The sequence below is a fragment of the Heterodontus francisci genome, unplaced genomic scaffold (assembly GCF_036365525.1).
Source record: "Heterodontus francisci isolate sHetFra1 unplaced genomic scaffold, sHetFra1.hap1 HAP1_SCAFFOLD_59, whole genome shotgun sequence".
Lineage (NCBI taxonomy): Eukaryota > Metazoa > Chordata > Chondrichthyes > Heterodontiformes > Heterodontidae > Heterodontus > Heterodontus francisci.
In genome coordinates, this window is record NW_027140758.1 from 1,565,559 (window position 1) to 1,574,371 (window position 8,813).

Sequence of the window (8,813 nt, forward strand, 5' to 3'; positions counted from 1 at the left end):
CACCACACGAGTGAAATGTGGCCGGCCGACCCCGATCACGGAGCAGCCGACCAATTAATGAAGGGGAGGCGTGGGGCCCATGTAAACAAGGACCAGAGGTAGGGAACGAGGCACCGATGGCACCGACATCTGACACAACGGCAGGTGCTGGCACCATATTGAAAGGACTGCCAGACCTGCATTCACTGCTGCCTGGTTTAAAGGAGTGTCTTCCTGAGAGCCCTCTACTGCCCCAGGACCTGTTCTGCTGCCTCTGCTGTCCCAGGATCCGTTCTGCTGCCTCTGCTGTCCCAGGACCCGTTCTGCTGCCCCAAGACCCATTCTGCTGCCTCTGATGCCCCAGGACCCGTTCTGCTGCCTCTGCTGCTCCAGGACCCGTTCTGCTGCATTTGCTGCCACAGGACCCGTTCTGCTGCCCCAAAACCCGTTCTGCTGCCTCTGATGCCCCAGGACCCGTTCTGCTGCCCCAGGACCCGTTCTGCTGCCTCTGCTGCTCCAGGACCCGTTCTGCTGCCTCTGCTGCCCCAGGACCCGTTCTGCTGCCTCTGCTGCCCCAGGACCCGTTCTGCTGCCTCTGCTGCCCCAGAACCTGTTCTGTTGCCTCTGCTGCCCCAGGACCAGTTCTGCTGCATCTGCTGCCCCAGGACCTGTTCTGCTGCCTCTGCTGCCCCAGGATCAGTTCTGCTGCATCTGCTGCCCCAGGACCTGTTCTGCTGCATCTGCTGCCCCAGGACCTGTTCTGCGGTCACTGATGCCCCAGGACCCGTTCTGCTGTCACTCATGCCCCAGGACCCGTTCTGCTGTCTCTGCTGCCTGATAGGTAAGGAGCTGAATGCGAGCCTGCATTGACCATGGTCCAATGGTTTGGCGATGCCTTCCTGCAGGTTCGCCTCCAGGTGACAACAGATAGGTGGAAGATCCTCTTCCCCAGGGATGGGAGGTGGAGACCTGTCCACCTGACCAAGCAAAGCTGCTTTGAGATAGTAGGTGAAGTCAGCAGCCATGGGGTCAACCCCAAGACATGGATCCAGTGCACGAAGTGGGTCAATGACCGGATCCAGGCTGCTCAGGCACAAACTCAAAACACTTTGGACCCTTTGGACATTGCGCATGGCAGAGTGAGAGGGAGTGTTTGGTGGAAAGGGAGTGACGACCCAGTCATGTGTATTGGGGAAGGACAGCAGGACACGCTGCCTGAGGCTTGGCTGCATCTCGGTGGGAGGTGCACGTCAGTCATTGTCTAAACTCACACAGTCCCTCGAGAGGGGCCACATGCAGGATGAATATGTGTGTCCACATCATGGACTGCTGGATTATCACCATCAGAGATGTTGGGCTTGTCCCCGCTGGGAGACGAACTTTGCTGATCATAGTGGCTGCAATAGAAGACAGCCCACAATCGGAAAGAGCGTGTCAAGACTGGCAGTGGATGCCTTATCTCCATGTCCTCATCCCGATGGAGGAGGAGGCCATGGAACAGGCCGGGCAGCAAAGCAGCTGCTCCATAGCTGATGGAGAGACAGGGACACCTACCTAAGAGAGTGAGTGAACATCTCCTGGGGCACAAGGGTGCATCCGCTGCAAAGGAGCCACACTGCTCATCTGTTCACCACTGCATCAATGGAGCTGCACAGTAGGGGTGGTTAAATGTCACGATGGGCAGACTCTAACCCTTCAATGTCCCTGTTTTCACATGCAGGCTAGGATGAACGACAAGAGCGAAGAGCTGGAGAGACTGGGGGACAGCCAGACACTTCTGGGGAGGAGGAGGGAGCCTCAGAGGGTGCACCGTCACATCATTCCCCTGCACCCTCCACCAGCACAGAAACCCTCACTCGGTGGGTATCCACTCGCTGTTAGATTTGGGCACACAAGCTGGTGAGCACGTCGCAGACAGGACCGGGCAGCTGACGGAGGCTGTGACAGCCGAGGCCACTGGCAGTTGGAAGTCTGTGGGAGGCCAGGCCCATGCTGAGTCCCAGGCTGATGACGTGCCTCTGGTGTCACCAGCAACACGGGAAATGCTGCAGCTGCTGCAAGAGGTCAGGCAACATCTGGCAGAGTTGCCGGAGGTTATGTGTACCCAAGTTCGGATGATGGAGGAGTCCATCCACGCCTTGCATGCTGTACTATCTCTGATGGGGGTGTGTCTGGCTTCCTTCCTTGAGAGATTGGTGACTCTGATGGAGAGCCAGATCCAGCCGACCAATCAGTGGCTGCCGGAGATGTGTGCAGACCTGCACTCCATCGCTTTGTCCATGAGCTCCATCCAGCGGTGACAAGGTGAGAGGGGGGGACGAGGCACCTGAACTCTTCACCAGGTCCACGTCCCTCTCAGGTCAGCAGCGAGGTACAAGTGTGTCTTATAAGGGGGAGGAGCAGCTGGCTGCTACATCTGGGGTCTCCTCTCAGGGTGCTCCTGGTGTGGACAGTAGCTCCAAAGCCCCTCTGCCAGTGACACAAGTGATGCCAGTGCCTGCCTCCATCACCCTCGATGACAGAGGGGGGGTCCCTGTACCTGTGCAGGAGGCCCTCAGTGTGCCGGGGCCCTCCAGGCCTCAGGCAGCAAGAGGACGGCCAGCAATGTCATCCCAAGCCATGGGGCAGCAAGGTCAGCAGTCTGTCTCCACCTCAGCTGACAGAGCAGGGGGAGCACCACGTAGGAGCATGCGGAAAAGATTTCCGAAGAGCACCTAGATTCACTTGGGTTCATGGTGAATGTGCATTCCAGATGGATAGGGTTGCATTTGATGTCACACGGAAGAAATAAATGATGTTCTCTCACTATGTCTCCTTCCTATTGTTGATGCCCTTTGGGACTTCATTTAAACCCTTCCTCCCAAGGGGCTGGAAGTGAGGGACCAAGCCCTGAGTTCACAAAGCTTCGGTATTGTCACTGTGCGATGTGTACCTGGACGCTGCAGTGCAGAAGGAAGCAGGCGACAACAGGGCTGCTTAAAGCTAAGACTTTATTGCTGTGGTTCCAGAAGGTGGTAAGGCTCAAAGGAAACTTGAATGTATAAGGGTGTCTCATGTCTCCCTTGTGTGTATCTCATGGCCCCTTTCCTGCTGTGCCTGAGGTTCTTCATCTGGCACTGCTTGGGCAGCATCCTCCTCCACATCCTCACCATCAGAGGAGACATCACACTCCACGACATCCTCACTTGTCAACACCTCACCCCTCTGTAATGCCAGATTGTGCTGTGCACAGCAAACCACCACGATATGTGAGACCCTCGCCGGGACATACTGAAGGGCTCCACTGGATCGATCTAGGCACCTGAATCTCATCTTCAGGAGACCAATGGCCTCCTTGATGGTCGCTCGGGTTGACCCGCAGCAGGTGTTGTACCTCTCCTCTGCATCCGTGCGTGGGTTCCTCACAGACGTCAGTAGTCATGTCCTCAGTGGGTAGCCCTTGTCTCCAAGGATCCATCTCTGAAAGCGGATGGGGCCGCGGAAAGGTTCTGGCACCTGGGAGTGCCTTGGTATGCAGGCGTTGTGGCTGCTTCCCGGGATTTGTGCACACACTTATGGGATCCATTTGCAGTGGTTGCAGACCAATTGCACACTGAGCAAGTGGAAGCCCTTCCTGTTGAAGGCTGCTGGCTGGTCTGCAGGAGCCTTGATGGTCACATGGGGTGACACCCTACACCTGGGGGAATCCAGTGATGGCCCTGAATCCTATCGTCCTCTCAGCTTGACTGTTTGGATCGATGTGCACATAGTCACCGGCCCTCCTGAACAGGACATTGGTGACCTCCTTGATGCACTGATTCACCACAGACTGTGAGATTCCACACATATCTCCAGTGGATCCCTGCAATGATCTGCTGGTGCTGAAGTTCAGTGGCACAGTGACCTTCAGTGACACTGGTATCAGGTGCCCACCAAGTCCCATGGGGCACAGCTGCATCATGGCAGAGAGATCAGTGACGACCTCCGTGCAGAGGCGCAGTCTGTGGAGACACTGTCACTCGGATATCTGCAGGTAGTTGAACCTCAGCTGACGTGTTCCTCTGCCTCCTTCTCCAGCCTCCTGTTCGAGGCTGGCCTTCCTGTGGGCCCCCAAGCTGCTGTGGTGCCCCTGCTGGTGCCTGCGCCTCCCTCCCTTCCTCCCTACTCCTCCTCCTCCTCAATGTGAGCCTTGAATGAGGCCCATGACAGGTTACCCCTCCCTGAGTGCAAGGCCTTCACAGTAAACAACACCCAGCCACATTTACCTCACTTGTCACCCTCAATGAGGTGGCACTGCCCCAATGGTACCCTGGTGTGGCTCCCCCTGCAGAGCTGGCACATTCGCCCCCACTCCTGACAGTGTTTCCCGATGCCCTTTCCCTCTCCACCCTTACTGCCAAGTTACGCTGCCTCACCCGATAGCTTCCCAGTGAAGCCAACACTCAGCTCCCACCTCCCAGTCACCTCCTTTAACCAGGCGAGGCTCTGAAGCCCCGTGGTTCCCGTGCACTATTAGTTCAATTGGATTCAGTGAATAAAATTGCTGACAATTGGACTCATAAATACTTTAAATGCCTTCTTGCCGAGTGTATGTGCGAAGTCTGCCCTCCATGTCAGCCGCCGACAGAAAAATCCGGTCCGACGTCTTCCATCCCTATTTTATACACCCCTCCTCCCCCTCCCCAGCCTCCATTCCCGTCTCCAAAGGTCCCTTAAAATTCTGGCCCATGTCTCTAAGACTAATGGGAGTGAAACTACATCTGCTCCTTAGCCTGAACAGGGGGAGCTGCTCTCTCTGTGTTGAAAGTGAATGAATCTGCTCTTTACCTTGTCTTACTGGAAAGTTCACTGTCTGGAAATGTCTGTTTGAAAATGTTTTCCTGTTATATTAATGGAGCAGAGGAGCAGATGTGAGTTAGAACAAAGAACAAAGAACAAAGATAATTACAGCACAGGAACAGGCCCTTCGGCCCTCCAAGCCTGCGCCGATCCAGATCCTCTCTCTAAACATGTCGCCTATTTTCTAAGGTTCTGTATCTCTTTTCTTCCTGCCCATTCATGTATCTGTCTAGATACATCTTAAAAGACTCCATCGTGCCCGCATCTACCACCTCCGCTGGCAATGCGTTCCAGGTGCCCACCACCCTCTGCGTAAAGAACTTTCCACGCATATCCCCCCTAAACTTTTCCCCTTTCACTTTGAACTCGTGTCCTCTAGTAATTGAAACCCCCACTCTGGGAAAAAGCCTCTTGCTATCCACCCTGTCTATACCTCTCATGATTTTGTACACCTCAATCAGGTCCCCCCTCAACCTCCGTCTTTCTAATGAAAATAATCCTAATCTGCTCAACCTCTCTTCATAGTTAGCGCCCTCCATACCAGGCAACATCCGGGTGAACCTCCTCTGCACCCTCTCCAAAGCATCCACATCCTTTTGATAATGTGGCGACCAGAACTGTACGCAGTATTCCAAATGTGGCCGAACCAAAGTCCTATACAACTGTAACATGACCTGCCAACTCTTGTACTCAATGCCCCGTCCGATGAAGGAAAGCATGCCGTATGCCTTCTTTACCACTCTATTTACCTGCGTTGCCACCTTCAGGGAACAGTGGACCTGAACACCCAAATCTCTCTGGACATCAATTTTCCCCAGGACTTTTCCATTTACTGTATAGTTCACTCTTGAATTGGATCTTCCAAAATGCATCACCTCGCATTTGCCCTGATTGAACTCCATCTGCCATTTCTCTGCCCAACTCTCCAATCTATCTATATTCTGCTGTATTCTCTGACAGTCCCCTTCACTATCTGCTACTCCACCAATCTTAGTGTCGTCTGCAAATTTGCTAATCAGTCCACCTATACTTTCCTCCAAATCATTAATGTATATCACAAACAACAGTGGTCCCAGCACGGATCCCTGTGGAACACCACTGGTCACACGTCTCCATTCTGAGAAACTCCCTTCTACTGCTACTCTCTGTCTCCTGTTGCCCAGCCAGTTCTTTATCCATCTAGCTAGTACACCTTGGACCCCAAGCGCCTTCACTTTCTCCATCAGCCTGCCATGGGGAACCTTATCAAACGCCTTACTGAAGTCCATGCATATGACATCGACAGCCCTTCCCTCATCAATCAACTTTGTCACTTCCTCAACGAATTCTATTAAGTTGGTAAGACATGACCTTCCCTGCACAAAACCATGTTGCCTATCACTGATGAGCCCATTTTCTTCCAAATGGGAATAGATCCTATCCCTCAGTATCTTCTCCAGCAGCTTCCCTACCACTGACGTCAGGCTCACCGGTCTATAATTACCTGGATTATCCCTGCTACCCTTCTTAAACAAGGGGACAACATTAGCAATTCTCCAGTCCTCCGGGACCTCACCCGTGTTTAAGGATGCTGCAAAGATATCTGTTAAGGCCCCAGCTATTTCCTCTCTCGCTTCCCTCAGTAACCTGGGATAGATCCCATCCGGACCTGGGTACTTGTCCACTTTAATGCCCTTTAGAATACCCAACACTTCCTCCCTCCTTATGCCGACTTGACCTAGAGTAATCAAACATCTGTTCCTAACCTCAACATCCGTCATGTCCCTCTCCTCGGTGAATACCGATGCAAAGTACTCGTTTAGAATCTCACCCATTTTCTCTGAGTCCAAGCATAACATTCCTCCTTTGTCCTTTAGTGGGCCAATCCTTTCTCTAGTTACCCTCTTTCTCCTTATATATGAATAAAAGGCTTTGGGATTTTCCTTAACCCTGTTTGCTAAAGATATTTCATGACCCCTTTTAGCCTCTTAATTCCTCGTTTCAGATTGGTCCTACATTCCCGATATTCTTTCAAAGCTTCGTCTTTCATCAGCCGCCTAGACCTTATGTATGCTTCCTTTTTCCTCTTAGCTAGTCTCACAATTTCACCTGTCATCCATGGTTCCCTAATCTTGCCATTTCTATCCCTCATTTTCACAGGAACATGTCTCTCCTGCACGCTAATCAACCTCTCTTTAAAAGCCTCCCACATATCACATGTGGATTTACCTTCAAACAGCTGCTCCCAATCTACATTTCCCAGCTCCTGCCGAATTTTGGTGTAGTTGGCCTTCCCCCAATTTAGCACTCTCCCTTTTGGACCACTCTCGTCTTTGTCCATGAGTATTTTAAAGCTTACGGAATTGTGATCACTATTCCCAAAGTAGTCCCCTACTGAAACTTCAACAACCTGGCCGGGCTCATTCCCCAACACCAGGTCCAGTATGGCCCCTTCCCGAGTTGGACTATTTACATACTGCTCTAGAAAACCCTCCTGGATGCTCCTTACAAATTCTGCTCCATCTGGACCTCTAACACTAAGCGAATCCCAGTCAATGTTGGGAAAATTAAAATCTCCTATCACCACCACCCTGTTGCTCCTACATCTTTCCATAATCTGTTTACATATTTGTACCTCTATCTCACGCTCGCTGTTGGGAGGCCTGTAGTACAGCCCCAACATTGTTACCGCACCCTTCCTATTTCTGAGTTCTGTCCATATTGCCTCACTGCTCGAGTCCTCCATAGTGCCCTCCTTCAGCACAGCTGTGATATCCTCTTTGACCAGTAATGCAACTCCTCCACCCCTTTTACCTCCCTCTCTATCCCGCCTGAAGCATCGATATCCTGGGATATTTAGTTGCCAATCATGCCCTTCCCTCAACCAAGTCTCAGTAATAGCAATAACATCATACTCCCAGGTACTAATCCAAGCCCTAAGTTCATCTGCCTTACCAACTACACTTCTTGCATTAAAACAAATGCACCTCAGACCACCAGTCCCTTTATATTCATCATCTGCTCCTTGCCTGCTCTTCCCCTTAGTCACACTGACTTCATTATCTAGTTCCTTACAGGCTTTTGTTACTACCTCCTTACTGTCAACTGACCTCAATTGGTTCCCTTCCCCCTGCCACATTAGTTTAAACCCTCCCCAACAGCGTTAGCAAAAGCACCTCCAAGGACATTGGTTCCAGTCCGGCCCAGGTGTAGACCGTCCAATTTGTAATAGTCCCACCTCCCCCAGAACCGGTCCCAATGTCCCAAAAATCTGAACCCCTCCTTCCTGCACCATCTCTCAAGCCACGCATTCATCCTGACTATTCTTTCATTTTTACTCTGACTATCACGTGGCACTGGTAGTAATCCTGAGATTACTACCTTTGAGGTCCTACTTTTTAACTTGGCTCCTAACTCCCTAAACTCTGCATGTAGGACCTCATCCCGTTTTTTACCTATATCATTCGTGCCTATGTGCACAATGACAACTGGCTGTTCACCCTCCCCCTTTAGAATGTTCTGCAGCCGATCTGAGACGTCCCTGACCCGTGCACCTGGGAGGCAACATACCATTCGGGAGCCTCGTTTTCGACCACAGAACCGCCTATCTACTCCCCTTACAATCGAATCCCCTACGACTATAGCCCTTCCACACTTTTTCCCGCCCTTCGGAACAGCAGAGCCAGCTTCGGTGCCATGGACCTGGCTACTGCTGCCTTCCCCTGGTGAGCCATCTCCCTCAACAGTATCCAAAACGGTATACTTGTTTTGGAGGGAGATGACCGCAGGGGACTCCTGCGCTGCCTTCCTGCTCTTTCTCTGCCTTTTGGTCACCCATTCCCTTTCTCCCTCAGCAATCCTAATCTGCGATGTGACCAATTCACTAAACGTGCTATCCACGACCTCCTCAGCATCGCGCATGCTCCAAAGTCAGTCCATCCGCAGCTCGAGAGCCGTCATGCGGTCTAACAAGAGCTGCAGCTGGACACACTTCCTGCACGTGAAGGAGTCAGGGTCATCAGCCATGTCCCTGAGCT